Below are 18,568 nucleotides of genomic sequence, written 5' to 3'. Positions count from 1 at the left end.
TTCACCCTCCTGCCACCTCCATCTCTGGCTTAAAAAAAAATTAATATTGATGACCTGTCTTTTTTTTTTTTTTTTTTTGCATGTTCTCAAAATATCTTTTCTAGTTTTTTTTTTACTATGTTTAATTCTTTTGAATCACTGTTAGGGATTAGGGGATAGCATACTGGATACCCCATAAAATATCAGTTAGCTGATAGAAGAATGTTTGTACCCCATCATCTTGTGGGTGTGTGGGGGGGGTGTCGTGAGTGATTGACAGGGCCCCTGTGATTTTTGAGTAGGAGGTAAACAGTTGAGGAGGGTGAAGAGTGGTTCTATTCTCAGAGCAAGAATTTTTATCTATTTTTAGTGGGAAAGCAGTTTTTAAAAGTTTCTCAATCCAGTTCCTCTGGCCTTTAAATTGTCAGAAATTCCTTCCTAATTCTGATAATACACTGTTTATTAGTTTTTAGTGTATTTGTAAGACTGTGGCTTTTGCTTGCTTCACAAATTTTTTTAGTAACGAGCTGGGACAGGCCATTTATAATCAGGTGCTGTTTTAAATCATTATTCCATCCAATCAATCTTCCGCCCCCAAAGAGTAAAGCGTCTTCAGTCTGTCCATTGAGTGACACTCAGTGCTATGGTGTTCTGGTAGAAAGGGAGGTCTCTTCCATCCAGAGTGGACAGAGATGTATGAGGAGCAGGCATTTGAGTGAAGCCTTGAAGGTAAAAGTTCACAGATAAATTTTCGGTAAGAGGTTATTCAAGGAGAGAGCCTGGCAGGAGAAAAAAAAAATGTGGAAGCAGGAAATGATAAGGCATCTTTGAGAAATGGCATATAAGCAGTTTGAGCTAGAGTTCAGTTGTATAAAAGTGCATTTTGGAATTGGGGGGCAGGGTTAGGTAGGAGAAATGAGAGAGAAGCAGGAGTCAAAGACATAAGAGTATAAAATGCTTGCCCAAACCCAGAAGAGACTTTCGAATGTCAGCTTATATAAACTTCTAACAGGGCTTTCCACAGCATCCCCCGCCCAAACTTGGGGGATGAGAAGCCTCTGAGATTCCATGTCTAATAGGGTCCATTTGATCGAATGAACAAAAATTCCAAAGATTCTGTGATTAAGTGAGAGCCATGGAAGCATTTCCATGCAAACTGACTTAGTAAGGAAGAACGACTTTTGTCTGGCAAGGGAAGGAAGAAAGGAAACTAATATTTATTAAACATCCATGATTTGCCAAGCGTTGTTCTAAGCACTTTCACATATGCTATTGCCATCTCTGTAAGAGCTCTCTGAGGTTATTACTTTCCCCCATTTTATGGGTGAAGAAATAATTAACTTAGGAACACGAACATGGAACAAAAATTCAATCCAAGCTAGACTACGAAATCCAAGCACTTTCTGATTCGCTCCCCAAAAGCAAGGTTAGAGTGGGCAGATTATGTTAGGCTAGCCAGTGCCCTACGTGGAGCTGGGAGTCAGCTGCTAGGGGAAGGTCAAGACAACTGAAGTCTAATGTAGAGGCAGCGTACTAGTCAGAGTATGAATTCCAGCCTCACAGTCAGATTTGTCCGGGCTCAAATCCTGCCTCTCCCATGTGCTTGTGGTGGACCTTTGCTCAGCCTACCTAGCCTTGTTGCATCAGAATTTCTTCTTCTTTTATGAAGTGAGTAATTAAGGGTACCTTCTTCAGAGGATTATTCCAAGGATGAACCCGAAGGTTTAAGTACACTTAGAAGTAACACTTCTAAGAAGTGTTGCCTGGCTATTATTTTGGGTAATAATGGAATAAAGTCCAATATACCTCCCACCTTCTGCCTCCCTAAAGGATCTACTTTGAGAGATCTTCGCAGAAACACAAAAATTGTTTACACTGAGATTAACATTTTGAAATGAACTGAATCTACACATTTGCCACTATAGAAAAATACATCCTTCTTGATAACCTACTTATCTAAAAATTTCCTTTTATTATGGCAAATCCATTTCCCCTGAGCCCTAAACAATTTCAGAACACTTCACCTCAACACCTCAGACATTGTCTCGAAGTTCAATTATGGAATTAATCACATACAAGCTGTTGACTGTGCAGCTAGCCTTCTTCCACAGAACAGCCCTTATCAACGTAGTTCTCTTCTCTCTTGGCCATGAAATATTACCATAGGATGTCATTAACTTGGAAAAATCTCTGCTTTTGTTCATTTTTATTTTCAAGGAACAAATTAAGTTAATTGAAACACAGTGGAACTAGAAAAGCAGATCAGTAGAATCAACTCAAAATATCTGTTCCCTTCTTAGTCATGTCTTGTGCTTGCAGAAGACATTAAACACATCTATATAGGTTTTGAAGTGCTCGTTTTTTCATTATAAAAGGAACACATGCTCATTGCAGATGATCGGTGGAACTCAGAAGTTTTAAAAAGGAAATTACAATCACTCAGTCACATAAACGTCACTAGCTTTTAAACTGACTTTTAAGTTTTGCTATGTTAATGGCAATCATGGCAATGACTTATTGCTTTAAATTTTATTTCTTTGGTTAGAAATGGGGATAAATACATTTTGATATGATTACTGTTCATTTATCAGTCCTAACCTCTGATACTTGTCTGTGCTCTTTCCTAATGTTTACACTGGAGCATTAATGTATTTATTGTTGAAAACTATGATATATAAGAAATTAAATATTTCTCAGATGTATGTGTTGCATATATATGGTATATTACTGCCTTAAAACACCAAGGATTTTTTTAAAGTTATATTTACATTCAAACTATCAATCTTTTTTTTTTTTATGGTTTCTTGCACTGCTTTAATAAACATACAAATTCTGCTGGAAGCTTAATTTTTACTAAAAGTTAATCTTTTAATCTAGTTCTAATTTATTTTGGGGTAGGGAAAAGGTGTGAATCAACTAGATTTCTTTCTCCCAAATAGGTTATCAAGGTGTCTAACACAGTTCACTCAACAGTTTGGAGAAGAGAGGTGTTTTATAATCATAGAACCTTAGGTTTTTAACCAGCTATTACTGACTAATGATCTGGAAGACAAAATGCCACTTTACTGAACTAAGAGAGAGGAATTTGTTTCCCAGTATCCATAAACCAGTGATAAGAAGTCAGGATCGAATCAGAAAGACATTTCAAAAACAAAACAAACATCAGAAGTTAAGAGAGAAAATACATTAAGATGCGGGGGCTGGGAGGAATCTAACGGACTTGGAAAAAAAATCGACAGAAATAATAGGAGACATGGACCTTTAATAAAAACAGAATGTGGAGAACTAAGAACACAAAGTCCTACTGAGACTTTGCTTCTCCTTTGTTATGTAACTTTGGACAAACTGTTTAGACTTCTTTATGCCTCATGATTGCTGTTGGACAGAAGGGAACATAATAAAAAGCTTTATCAAGCTCCTGTGGTAGCACCAATTATTATTTATGCCAAAAAAATAAATAAGCGGGAGGAAATTCAAAAGATACCAATGCAAACAATTGAAGGAAAAAGCAAATTCTTAAGGAAAGGTAAAAGGAATGCAATAAACAACATGCTAATTACAATTAAGTAAAAAGGAAAACACGTATAAATATTATGGCCCAGGGCCACACATCCATTTCAGCAAGGGCTTATAAACAGTGCTCTGCTGAAATTGTTCCATTCTGCACCACTGTTCTTAATGACCAAGAAGTGGGAAGAAAATACAGCTAAAAATATAAGAACACTATAATTGACTTTGAGAATAACTCAAAATCAAGCATTGATTTTCCCGGTAGTCGGGGCTGTGTGCTGAATTTTAGAAGCTGGGTTTAGGCAGAAGGCTTATAGTCTTCAGCCCTGGGGCCAGGAGGCTATGCCCAATTCTCAGATACGCTGTTCTTTTGTGGTGCCTCGCCCACCAGGACCAGTGAGACTTCAAGTCTGGCACCTTGCTCAGTACTAGATAAGGAATGGAAATGGGAGTCAGAGAATAAAAGGAAACAAATGATCATTTTGCCCGTAGTCCAGGAAGATGTGCTTCTGAAATTACTGGATTAAGAAATTAAGTTTCAGTGGGGAGTGGTGGTAGCTGCTTATCTTGGAGTATTTGAAATGAGAACGGAAAAATATGCCTCTGAAGATTATAAGAATTTAGTCCAGAATGAAAGCGAAGAGATCTGATCTTTGAGAGCTTTCCCAATCTTAACTCTTACGTGATTCATTCAGAGCTGTCTTTATAGCTATGCACATCTCAATCCTGCATGATGAGAAGTGAGACTTTTAATATTGGCGTCCTCTCCAGTTCTGAACTGTTGGGAGACTGAGATGTTCAGTCCTGCCTTTCCTCCCTCCTGGTGTGTTCCCTTTATGATGATCACAGATCTGACAGTCTTGGCCTTATCCCAAAGGTGAGCGAGCGTAAGCCCCTCCAACTACAACTTGATTTTTTTAAATTTAATTTTGTTCCATTTGCCTGCATTTTCTGTTTTCTAGGGTACTTTTAATAAACAGAAAGAAAAAAGAGAAGTTTTTACTCACTCGCAATAACAAAGGAGGAAACAGTGGTGAGATAGAGACTTCAAGTCCCTTTACTATGTGTGGCTTGACTAGCCCCCATGGTTCTTTGAAACATCTGATTCTACCACTTTTAAGTTCCAGAGGTCATGGTATTTAATGAACGGTTTGCTGTTTCTCTCCACCTCCTTACCTTCAAATAAACTATATATAGTACTAACTCCCTTTTTGGATCACTTGACAGATGAAAAGGTAAAATTAAAAAAAAAAAGTTAAGGAGTGCTAGGCATTTTAAATTGTGGCTTAAATTCAAAGCTCTTGGAAAGTTAAATGTGACACAAAATGCTGTGTTACTAATTTCTAAAAGCTGAAATAAATGAATAGATATTGTGACCATCCATCGTAAAATTTCCCAAAGGAAATCCTGTAGGGAAGAAATGTAACAAGGATAAAAGAGACCAAGCATAGGCCCAGGAAGATGACAAATGAATTTCAGTCTAAAGCAAAAAGAAAATCTCACAACGAAGAGAACATTTTTTTTTTTTTTTTGGTGTGGGAAATGATTGATTTCCCTACTTGAAAGCATCTACTTCACTAGGTAGAATGCTGCTCTCCCTTTTGAGTGATTAGATAAAAATTTTTGAATTCATACAATGATATCTGATTCTTTTATGCATGTATAGGACAAGGCAAAATTTACAATATCCTTCTTTTATTGTTTGAAAACATAAAAGTCAGTGGGGTGCCTGAATGGCACAGTTGGTTAAGCCACTGATTCTTGGTTTTGCCTCAGGTCATGATCTCTGGGTTGTGAGATCAAGCCTCAGATAGGGCTCAGCACTCAGCACGAGGTCTGCTTAAGACTCTCTCCCTCTTCCCCTCCTCCCCTCTAAAATAAATACATAAATCTTAAAAAAAAAAAGTCAAAACAATCATTAAAAAAATAAACATAAATTGAACTTGTTATATTTTTCTTGGAGCATTGACCTTGGACTGTGAGTTTAAATCAGCGCTCTGCACTTCACTTAAGCTCTTGTGACCTCAGACTACTTAATCTGTAAATGCAGCTGATAATAAAACTCACAGGGTCGATTCACGTTATAAAAGTTAAAGAAACAAAGATTTGTGAACATTTCCAGCCTGTATCTGGCATATAGTTAATGATGATCATGTGGTAATTCTTACTTTACTCTATCCTTAAATATCTGTGTGCAAGCTATATGGCATAAACATTGCTAAATATTTGAAGAAGGCAATGTTGGAAAAGTTGGTTAGTGATGAGAAGTCAGTGGCAGTGTTACATATGCAAAATCAGTGGTCCTCTAAGTTGACACCATTTTCATACCTCGAACCCTTAAAATTCTTACCTCATGTCCTTAAAATTATTTAATTAAATTTTATTTTTTTATTTTTATTTTTATTAAATATTTAATTACATTTAATTAAAATTTAAAGATTTTAATTAAATTTAATTAAAATTATATAATTTTTAGATTAAAAAATAATGCATATTCACTATAGAAAACCTAAAACTAAAGATAAGAAAATCAAGGGAAAATATCCCATAATACCAACACTTAGAATGATCGCAAATAACATTTTATGTGTATGTTCTTCAAGTCCTTATATCTATATATGGCATCATCTAGATTTTTTACTCCACATAGTCCTTCATGACCTGCCATTAAACTAATTATATCGTGGTTATCTTTTCATGTCTTTAAATTTATTAAAAAACTATTTTCAAACACTCTGTAATATTCCATTATATGGCTGTCCTGTAGTTTGTTTATCCAATACCTTATTTTTGGACATTAACTTTTCACAATTATAGACAAGGCTGCAGATGAATAACCTTGTATCTAAATGCTCGTGCATTTCCATGATTATTTTTAGGTTGAGGAATTCCAAACACTAACTCAAAATCTCTGAGTTTAGAGAAGTCACCGAACACCTGGAATGTGGAAGAGGCAGGAAGACTGACTCTTGGAGCTTATTGACATGGAATTAGCTTAGATGCTCTTCATCTATTGTTCAGACCGTTGCAGTAGCTCCCTAAGAAGCTTCTGTAACTCTAACATCTCTTAGTCCAGTATGTTTTCTTCCAGATTTCACCCAGATGATGTCTGAGCATTGAACATATGATAATCAAACTCTAGAGACTTTTCCTCTGAAACATTTTAGCAATTTTTCCATCATGTTTCCAATATATTCACTAAAAATGACTTACCCTAAAGTGTGAACTTCCTTGAGGGCAAAGACTGTAATCCTCCCTCTGAATCTAGTCCTGAACACATGGAGAGTAACACTTTCATTTTCTGTATGAGTGATTGCAAGTAATTGGTTAAGGTAATACTGTGTATAACAATTACTGTGTTCTGATGGCTTTTCCAATCCTTCTGAAGATAGGAATAGTGGGGGATCATGTTGGATAGAAATTGGAAATGTAGAATGGAGAAGCCATGCTTATCCAGGTACAGTAAATATTACAATTGATATATAATTTGAATCTTATTTAAGTATCAATGAAGTCTAGCATTAACATCCAAAAGACCTACGATGCTTTTGTTAGTAAAAAAGGGGAAAAAATGTAGTGCTTTGCCTTGTAACCAAGTGTGATTAATTTTTACTTCTTTTTGGCATTTAGTATTGTTTTGACTGTCACTCATGGTGAGGAGGCTGTTTCCTTTTTAGTAAAAGAACAAAATGATGGTAGCTCTAATTTTAGTTCCCAAGTTTAGTTTTTCCAAGTTTATATAATTAGTTTAGAAAAAGATGATGCTGAATGAACCTTAATAAGTCTCAATGAAAAAAGCCATCCTTTCCAAAATAAGAAATCTTTCTTTGACTTTTAGCTGGTGCATACATATACACATGCACAATTTCCTAAGTAACACAAAACAATGAATAGCTCTCTGTCCTTTTAAGCAATTACCTAAGAACTCTTTAAGTACTGAACATTAAAGATAAAATTAAGTATATTCATGTACTTCCAGGATTATAATGACCCATCGAGTTCAGTTAAAATGTAAAAACATAAAAAAATACACAACTCAACATAATAAAAATAATAAAAAATAAATTAAAAAAAAGAAAAAAATATACAACTCAGCTTCAGTTTTTTATATGTTTGTCATGTGGTTGCAACCCCATTTTTAAAAAAATGAACTTCTTAGGGAAATCCAACTGCTTTTTAAGTTAAAGACTTCTTTGTCAGCTAAAAACATTTATTTTACAATACACATGCAATTGACTTGGCATTGATTTTTTAGCATTAAGTGCATTTCATACATATATAATACATTGTATGTTATAATTCTATATAATATATATTATGCATTATGTAAGTTATTAAATATATTACATACCATTGAAGTATAGTTGACACACAATGTTACATTAGTTTCGGGTATACCACATAGTGATTTGACAACTCTGCACATTATGTGAGGTTCACAAGTGTAGCCATCATATTTTTTAGTTTTAAATAGCAATGAAGGGGGAATTTTATACCTCAATAGCACAATACAACATACAGCTATAAAGCCACATAACTGACACTGATAATTCTGATAATTTGCAGTTCCACTGCAGTAAGGCAGTAATTTCAACTCTGGCTGCAGTTAGAGTGCATGTTGATAATATATCTCAGGAATTAATCATTGAAAAGAGAAAACTTAACTGCTTGGAGGACTCTGTTAAGCCGCAGCTGCCCATATTATTTTTCCTCTTAAAAAAATCAGACAGTTTGGTAAATTCTTCCTCTTGCTTCTGCACAGATTATCAGGCATTGTCTGCATATTTATATTAGAGTAAATATCCACTTTGGGAGTCCTTGCATGCATGGAACTGTGTCATCATGATGGGAATAGAATAAGAGCTTTAGAAATATGTAGATCAAGCATTTGTTCTTTAAATCTGCAGTACTATGCAGTTGTAGACATTCCTGAACATATTCTGTGATTAGAATCTCAACATGCTACAAAAAAGTAGCCAGCCTGATTTGGATCTTTGTGGAGCCAGTTGAAAGCTAAATTTTGACAAGGATAAACACTGCTTTCACTGCATCCAGATAATTGGGAATGTTGTATTTTCATTCTTCATTCATTTCAAAATATATCCTAATATCAATAGAGAAAGTCAATGAAACCAAAAGTTGGTTCTTTGAGAAGATCAATGAAACTGACAAACCTTTAACTAGATTGAGCAAGAAAAAATGAAAGACAAGACTCAGCTGAAATCTCAAATAAAAGAAGGGACATCTCTTCACACTTTACAGAAATAAAAAGAGAAGACTATGAACAGCTGGAAACCAACAAATTAGATAATGCAGATCGACAAACTCCTAAAAAGACATAAGCTACTGAAACTGATTCAATATGAAATAGGTAACTTGTAGACTCATCTAAATAGAACCAAAATAAACAAAGAGATTGAGGGCGCCTGGGTGGCTCAGTGGGTTAAGCCTTTGCCTTCGGCTCAGGTCATGATCTCAGAGCCCTAGGATCAAGCCCCCACATGGGGCTCTCTGCTCAGCAAGGAGCCTGCTTTCCCCTCTCTCTCTGCCTCCTCTCTGCCTACTTGTGATCTCTCTTTGTGTCAAACAAATAAATTAAATAAATAAACAAACAAATAAATAGATTGAATTGATAATTTTAAAAACTTCTTATAAAAAAAAGCCTAGGACCAAAGTGACTTTAGTGGATTCTACCAAATGTTTAAGGAAGTATTAACACCAATCATTCAAAAACACCTTCAAAAAACAGATAAGGAGGAAACAATTCATAGCTCATTATATGAAGCCAGTATCAGCCTCAAACCAAAGCCAAAGAATACAGAAAAATTACAGCTTAGTAGTAATAGAAACCGACATCAATATGAATCTATACCCATATGAATCTAGATGTAAAATCTGATGTAAAAATTCTCAGCACAACATTAACAAACCAAATTCAGCAAATATAAAAAAGATTACATAGCATGACCAAATAAGGTTTATCCCAAGAATGCAAGGTTAGTTTGATAAGCAAAAAAATCAAACAATGTAATAATGCCATACCAAGAAGATAAAAGACAAAGACTTTTGAAATTTGAAAGTCTATTGAAAGACTATTTCAATAGACTCAGAAGAAAGCATTTGACAAAATTCAACATTCTTTTATGATAGAAGCCCTGAAGAAACTGGGAGCAGAAGACAGCTTCTTCAACCTGATGAAGGTCATGTTTATAAAACACCATAGCTAATGTCATACTTAACAGTGAAATACTCAGTTTTCCTTCTAAGATCAGGCACATTTTCTTGTGCAAGTAAGGCACAAGTACTCTTCCACTTCTATTCAATTTTGTACCAGAGATTCTTAGCCAGGGCAATTAGACGAGATAATGAAACAAACAAACAAAAATTTTGATTGGAAAGGAAGAAATAAAGCTATTTCTATTTGCAGATAGCATGATCTCATATATAGAAAACTCAAAGGGATCCACAAAAAATCCTAAATATAATGCTCCAGTTCCATAAGGTTGTATGATATAAAATCAAGAGAAGAAATCAATTGTATTTCTCTATATTGGCAACAAATACCAAAAATGAAACTAAGAAAACAATTCCATTTACAATGTCATCAAAAAGAACTAAATATTTAGGAATAAATTTTGCAGAAAGTACAAGGGTGGTGCACTAAAAACTGCAAAACATTGTTGAAAGAAATTAAAGACCTGAGTAGATGGAAGAGCACCCCATATTTATATATTAGAAGACTTAAGATGACAATATTTCTGAAATTGATCTACAACCGTCAACACAGTTCTTATAAGAATCCCAGCTGATTTTTTTGCAGAAATTAACATGCTGATCTTAAAATTCATATGCAAATGCAAGGAACCCAAATAGCCAAAATAATCTTGAGAAGAACGAAGTTGGAAGACTCATATCCTGATTTCAAAACTTACTACAAAGATACACTAACCGAAACAGTGTGGAATTGGCATAAGAATAGACATATAGGTCAATAGAATAGGCCTGAGAATCCAGAATAAATAACAAAAGGTGTTCAACATCATGAGGCATTATGAAATCAAAGCCACAAGGAGATACTGCTTCACTCTTGCTAGGATGACTATAATAAAAAAGATGACAATGACAAGCGTTGGTGAGGATATGGAGAAATTAGAACCCTCATACATTGCTGGTGGGAATATAAAATGGTATAGTAGCTTTGGAAAACCAGTTTGGCATTCCTCAAAAAGTTAGACCTATAGTAACCATATGACAAGTAATTCCAGTCCTAGGTGTAGACCCAAGAAAAATGAAAACGTATGTCCACAAAAAAAGTTGTTCATGAATGTTTATAGCACCATTATTCATAATAGTTAAAAATGGAAACAATCAACTGGCAAATGGATATACAAAGTGTGGTAAAGCCATACAACATAATATTTTTCAGCCACAAAAAGGAATAAGGTACTGAAGCATATAACCACATGAACGAACATTAAGAACATTAAGTAAAAGAAATGACAGAAAAGGTCCCATATTTCATCATTCCATTTATATGAAATGTCCAGAGCAGGCAAGTCCTTAGAGAGAGAAAGAAGATTGGTAATTGCCAGACGTTGAAGAGTAGGGAACTGGGGAGTGAATGCTAATGGGTACAAGATAGTGAGAAAGTTCTGGATTTAGAAAGTGGTCAAAAAATTGTCAAGACCTTATAATCAATCTTTTATAATTTTATCATAACATCATTTTAATAATAAAAATGCCTATTTATTAAAAGTTGAATAAAATTTTTGTTGATTGTTAGAAGGAAGGTAGGAAGGATGAAGGAAAGGAAGGAGGGAAGGAAAGAAGGAAGGAGAAAAATATGAGCCAGAAGTACTGAAAATATTTCACAGAGAGACTATTTTTAAATGCTAAGAGCTATAAAGCATCACTGGAATATATGCATAGGCCCAGGGACAGTGGCAGCTCTGATTATTTGTGGGACATTCATGGAAAATGTTTTAGCCAACATGTATATGTGCTTGCCTAACACAATAGAAATTTTAGAGAATAAAATCTAATAAAATAAGAATCATGCATGTCAGTAACAGTAAATTCTCATCATAGGCTTCATGAGTGGAAACATAGGGCCATTTTATTACACAGCTCAAGATTCCGCATATCTGTATCACTCTGCCTGCTTAGTAATGGGCAGAAAATTTCTTTGTAAAGGTAACCATGGAGACGAATTGTCTTCATACATCGCCGAGTTGTTGTGATGACCCGCATCGCTTTTACTTCAATGTGTCTCTCAGTCTCTCTCCGATTAGAATCCCTCTGCGCGCACACACCCCCCCCCCCCCCCCAGAAATCTCTAAGGGTGTCCTCCTCTCTCAGAGCTCATCTGGAACCTCTGCTTGTTATATTATGTTTCCAGTCAGAGTGCAACTGTCCTCGTTTCTGCCACCTCTGTCTGGGTAGATGGCGGGAGAGGTTGCAGGAAAACAGAAGGAAGAAAAAAGAAAGCATTGGTTTTTACGGACTAGCTCTTCCTCCTAACTGGCGTCAGACAGGAATGCTGACTTAGTTTCTGCCTTCGAGTCCAGGAGCAATAACCAGCTAGGCCTGGGTGAAAAGTGCCCAGGCTCCCAAAGTGGTCACGTGGTTAGTAATGTTGTAATAATGTAATAATATAAGTGCTACAATGATGATGAAGAGGATGATAGCACCTAACGTTAAGTAAGCTAAGCTGGCAAGAAGTAGCTTACTTGTATTAACTCATTTAATTTCTACACTAATTTTTGGGAAAGGTAGGATATTTTCCTCTTTTGTGTATGGGGAAGCTAAAGATGTTAAATAATTTATCAAAAGTCATAGAGTAATGTATGTGAATAGAGGTAGCGTGGTTCCCGACACTTCATTCCCAGCCACAAAGCTGTGATGAAATTAGTGCAGCAACAAGCATTTATTGAGTACCTACTGTTTTCTAGAAACCATGTTAGGCCCTAAGGAGGTGGTTGCTGCCAGGGTTAATAGGAAGTGGCTTATGGTCTTGAAGACCTGATGGGCTGTAAATAAAGAAGCCCTTAGAGATGGTTTGAATATGATGGAGCCTGTCATGGGTATCGAGTCATGCCTAAGAAGTTACAGGAATAGAGGTATGTACCGGTTTTCAAGAGTTATGTACTGGATTTCAAGTTCAAATCCTTGAACTTCCTTTCAGTCATTAGAGAGGAACACTTATCAAATTAAATTTTCACAAAGAAAATTTTTGCATTTATGGAAAACAATTAGTTATTTTAAAAAGTAATTAAATTTAATATCTACCTGAAAGCTTCTAGAAGTTCCTCACTCACTGAATATAAGAGGCAGATATCTTAAGTCATTAAGCAGGGCACATCAAGTCATACCTTCACCTAAAATGAACTAAGTCCAGATTGTGAAAATCTACCATATCCAGTTTCCCCAAATGTTTATCCAAGAACACCAGTTTATTTAAATACATATTCCTGTGTTTGTTCAGGGCTCATTTAAAAGTGTACCACCCAGGGGGCACCTGTTTGGCACAAGCGGTAGTATGCAGCTCTTAATCTTGGGGTTGTGAGTTCAAGCCCCACGTTGGGTGTGGAGCCTACTTAAAATAAATAAAATGAAACAGCAATATTAAAAAAAAAAAGTGTACCACCCAGCAAGCAGTTATGGGGTTTGGTCAGTTAGAATGCTTTAGAAATAAGGCAGGATGAAGGTTGCCTTCTCAAGTCGTTGACCTTTCACCTTGGAATTTCAGAGTAGGGAGTTGCTTCCTTTGGCCAGTGAAGAGTCGATGACTTTGCTGGGTTATTCTGTGGCCACGGATCGTATCTAAAGTACCATCACTTCTCAGATGGAAGGAAGGCCTCAATTACGTGGAAGAGTGTTGGCGATAAATAGAGTGGCACTTGATTTGATTACCATGATTACCTTCTTGCCAAAGTAAATACACAATCATGTTATCAGTGATGCCTAGTACAAGTATAGATGGTTAAATATAAATTATTAAACACGGTTGCCAATAGTTAAAATAAGCTTTTTCCCTCGTGTAAATAGGGATTTGTTGATTTGAAGCCATTCATAGTAATTCGCTTTTATTTCTGGGTCTTCCCTTATCCGCCCTCAGATGGAATAACTGCAGGATCTCCCTGAAAACCAAATGGCTATTCACCCAAATGCAGATATCATCCATAGCAGAGTAAAGAATTCTTACTTTGGATACTGTGTTTTAAATCTATATGATGGCCAAGGAGCAGATGGACTGGTAGAAAATAAATATTTCTGGAACGCAAAATGACATACACATTTTCAAGAGTGAACTGAAATTTGTCATGGAAAGGACACTTTTGTACTTGCTGTAGAAAATATATCCCTTTGCTTTTCCATAAATAAAAATGTTCTAAGTTAGCATGTTTCAACCAAATCAAATAAAATGAAAAAAAAAATGCCAGAAGCCACGTCCCACTAATTTTCTAGAAACAGCCAACATTTTGATATAAAGTTAATGTTATATATGCTTTTCCCTGCCTCTACTGAGATAGAGTTACATACCATAAAATTCACCTTTTTGTTCAGTTCAATGATTTTTAGTATAGTCACAGAGTTGTGTAAGGAGTGTAGCAGCTAATTTATAACATTTTCCTCAGCCCATAAAAGAAACTCCCTACCCATGGACAGTTACTCCCTGTTTTTCCCTCTTCTCAGTTCTTAGAAACCACTGATCTACTTTCTGTGTCTTTGAATTTGCCTATTTTGGACATTTCATATAAATGGAATCATGCAACATATGACCTGTTCTGTCTGGTGACTTTTGCTTAGCATAATGTTTTTAAGGTTCATTCATGTTGTAGTGTCTATCACTCACTAATGCATTTCTTTTTATGACACAGTAAATTCTATTGTATGGATATACCATACTTATTTACTGATTTATCAGTTGATGGACATTTGGATTGTTTCCACTTTTGTCTATCATAAATAACTCTGTCAAGAACATTTGTGCACGCATTTTTGGTGGACATATGTTTCATTTCTCTTGGTATGCACCCAGCAGTAGAGTTGCTCGGTCGCAGGGCAACTCTAGATTTAATTTTCTAAGAAACTGACAAATGCCTTCCCAAAGTGGCCACACCATTTTACATTCCCATCAGCAATGTACAAAGACTCCAGTTTCTCTACAATTTTTCCAATGCTCATTATTATCCATACCTTTGATCATAGCCATCTTAGTTGATGTGAAGTCATATCTCCTTGTGGTTTTGATAGTACTTCTTTAATTATTAAGGATGTTGAATGTCTTCCCATGTACTTATTGGCCATTTGTACATCTCCTCTGAGGAAATGTCTATGCAAATCTTTTGTTCATTTTTAAACTGGGTAATTTGTCTTTTTATTTTTGAGTTTTAAAGGTATTTCCATATTTTGAATATTAGACCCTGATTGAATATAGGATTTGCAAATATTTGTACAATTTTGTGAACTGTCTTTTCATGTTCTTGATAGAATCTCTGATGGCTAATTTTACATATCAATTTGATGGGGACGTGATGGTCAGATATTTGGTCAAACACGATTCTGGGTGTTTTGGAGTGAGACTAAAATTTAAACTGCTAGACCAAAGTAAAGCAGATTGCCTTCTGTAATGTGGGTGGGCCTCCCCAAATCAGTGGAAGACCTGAATACAACAAAAAGTTTCACCCTCTCCCTGATAACAGGGAATTAGTCCTTCTCGACAGCTTTTGCATTGGGACATCAATTTTGTCCTTTGTACTCAAACTGAAACATGGACCTTTTTTTGAACCTCAAGCCTGCCAGCTTTAGACTGGAAATTTTAGACCACTGGCTCTCCTAGGTCTCCAGCTTTCTCACTCATCCACAGATCTTGGAACCTGCCAGATTCCACAATCGTGTGAGCCAATAATAAATCTTATAATAAATCTCTTTCCATGTGTTTGTGTGAGTGTGTGTGTCTACACACATCTGTTCTGTTTCTTTGGACATCACTGCCTATAGTCTCTCCTTTTTTTTAAGGCATTTATTTATTTATTTATGTAATCTCTACACCAACGTGGGGCTCAAACTCATGACCTTAAGATCGAGAGTCGTATGCTCATTCCACTGAGCCAGCCAGGTACCCCACTACATTGTCCTTTGAGCACAAAATTTTTATCTTGATGAAGTCCAAGGTACATATATTTTCCTTCGTGGTTGTGTTTTTGAGAGAAATTACTGGCTAATCTAAAGGTACAAAGATTTACACGTGTGTTTTCTTCTAAGAGTTTTATAGTTTTTACATTATGTATTGGAAAGCTTATCAGAGTAATGATGTACATTTTATAAATAATAAATATATGATAACATACATGTTGATAAATATCTAATGACAGATATTTATTTCCAATTCTTTTTGCTATTACAAACAATGTTACAATGGGTATTTTTGAATTCTATCTTTGTTTTTTTTTTTAAGATTTTGTTTATTTATTTGACAGACAGAGATCACAAGTAGGCAGAGGCACAGGCAGAGAGAGAGGAGGGGAAGCAGGCTCCCTGCTGAGCAGAGAGCCCGACGTGGGGCTCGATCCCAGGACCCCAGGATCATGACCTGAGCCGAAGACAAAGGCTTTAACCCACTGAGCCACCCAGGTGCCCCTATCTTTGTTTATTTGTGCAAATATGTCTGAAAGAACAATTTTGAGAACTATAATCATTATATACTTCTACTATTTATCAAGTATGGCCAAAGTAAATTTTCTTTGTTATTTAAGACATAATAAAAAGGAACCACTTTACCTCTTTTATTGCCCTCTCTACCAGCATCTAAGCTTTTATAACAGGACAGCATTATTAGAATATTGGAATTATGATCACACTATAAAACACTTGGATTGATTCCACCATATCTGCATTCTAAATTTACCTTCCATTTCCAGGTATTATTATTAGCAATTTTCATTTTTTCCTATTGTTCAGTCAAAAAAAAGTAGGTGCATCTCCACTAAAGTTTATTTCTTTATAAATCACATGCAGGTACTGTTGTACTTACATATTATGCAAATTATAAAACATTTGCAAGATTTGAAATAGGAAAGGGCAAAATGAAAATAAATATAAATAATTTCTCTAGTATCTTTTTCTACATCCCAATGGACCATTCTCCACATTCCTTGGTGTGGATACACACATTTCAAAACCATGGTCTGGATGATTTAGACTTAGGTAGTGGCTTCTTTCAGCTACTTTGGATATACACGATGGTGAAAACCTGAGATGGTGTAACAGAATATCTACCATATCAGCTATAATCACCATTCACGAAAGGCTGTTTTAAATAACATTTTAGTTGTCTATCAGGGAAGCCATTTCAACCCATCTTCTTCACTTGATCTTAGCCAAAAGGCCGAGAAGCGATCAACCCATCTTCTTGATACACAACTGGTAATCATTAAGTTTTCACTACAAGAATTTGCCATCCAAAGGATGTCTATAACTGTAAAGACAAAATTAAAATGTTCTAAATTTAATATATTCAACGGCACTTCTCCAAGGCAGATGGCAATGGAGAATATTTAAAAACAGGCTTTTGACCAACAGCTACAAGAATATTCCCGTGTCTCGAACAAACTATTCTCCTTCAGGTATCATTTTATAAGTTAATTCATTGTTTCTTTTTACCAGAGACCTCAACATAGAAATCCTAACCTATGTCTAGACAATCTCAAGCTCTGAAATATTCCATTTTTATTTTTAGTTCTCCAGGACATGTCTCTGTGAATGTTATAATAACTAACAAGGAAAACATACATGCATACATATAGAGATAAACCATTTTTCAGATAAAGGGCAGCTATAGAAGACCAGAATAACTTTAAAGGCCAACTAACTGTCACCTGACCACTAAGTGGTCCTAAGCTATACCAGTGACATTTCATCCTGAAAATGGTTAGATTTGATGATAAAAGTGGACTTCAGAGATATACGAATGAATCTAACTCTTAAAAGACTCTTAAGAGGGATGACAAAGTACCTAGTCACCACATTTAGCAAATAAAAACACAGGAAGCCCAGTTCGATTGGAAAAATAGCTGTAACTGCCGATTTTTGTAATTTAATTTAAAAAGCAGAATACAGGAAGTTTAGGGTGCCCTGACAAAGTCAGTAGAGGATGCAAGGCAAAATCATGAAATACAGGACATGTCCCATATCTACGGAATGCCTACCAAAGTGGGACATAATTGACTTAATTTTCAATTCCTTTTATGCATGTATGCCTTTCTTTTGTGCATGGCAGAGATTTATAGATGTGGGAAGGGAAATGAGAATGAAGTACCCAGAGATTTTCAAGACTGATTAGAAATGAATTGTTTCTTCTCTTTATCATCATGTTTTTATTGATTCCAAATTAAAAAAATGCTTGCTTTTATTATGTACTGAACACTCTCATGTAAAACCTAATAGCTTGTCAGTGGTTTTCCTTTAAGAATGCTTATTGATTTCCAGTATGAATAGGGATCCATGCTAAGCAATGAAAAATAACATCTTTTTAAAAAAATCTCACACAGTCACAGTCCTTGAAAGGTCATCAAGTTAAAAGTCTGACTGCAGGATGAAATGAGTTTTTTAAAAATATGTGATTTTGATTTGAATGTTCTATTGTATGTTGTATTGGGAATTGCTTCTTGACTGCTGGACATTGCAAACCACAAAGTACTGTAAGTCTTAACACTGGTAGTTATACTTCTCAAGAAAGGTTTTTGTTTTTTTTTTTAAGATTTTATTTATTTATTTGACAGACAGAGATCACAAGCAGGCAGAGAGTCAGGCAGAGAGAGAGAGGAGGAAGCAGGCTGTCCACAGAGCAGAGAGCCTGATGCGGGGCTCAATCCCAGAACCCTGGGATCATGACCTGAGCTGAAGGCAGAGGCTTTAACCCACTGAGCCACCCAGGTGCCCCTCAAGAAAGGTTTTTAAAAAAGACTTCATGGGGGTGCCTGGGTGGCTCAGTAGGTTAAAGCCTCTCCCTTTGGCTCAGGTCATGATCCTAGGGACCTGGGATCAAGCCCGAATCAGGCTCTCTGCTCAGCAGGGA

General features: G+C 35.8%; 1 protein-coding gene across 1 annotated transcript in view; it reads right to left on the bottom strand.

The window, feature by feature from the left end:
- Nucleotides 1–18,568, bottom strand: part of PTPRR (protein tyrosine phosphatase receptor type R) — a 234,200-nt gene that overhangs the window by 47,667 nt on the left and 167,965 nt on the right.

This window comes from Meles meles, chromosome 7 (assembly GCF_922984935.1).
Source record: "Meles meles chromosome 7, mMelMel3.1 paternal haplotype, whole genome shotgun sequence".
Classification (NCBI taxonomy): domain Eukaryota; kingdom Metazoa; phylum Chordata; class Mammalia; order Carnivora; family Mustelidae; genus Meles; species Meles meles.
Note: the sequence above shows the minus strand (reverse complement) of the source record. Positions and strands in the feature narration are given on the sequence as shown.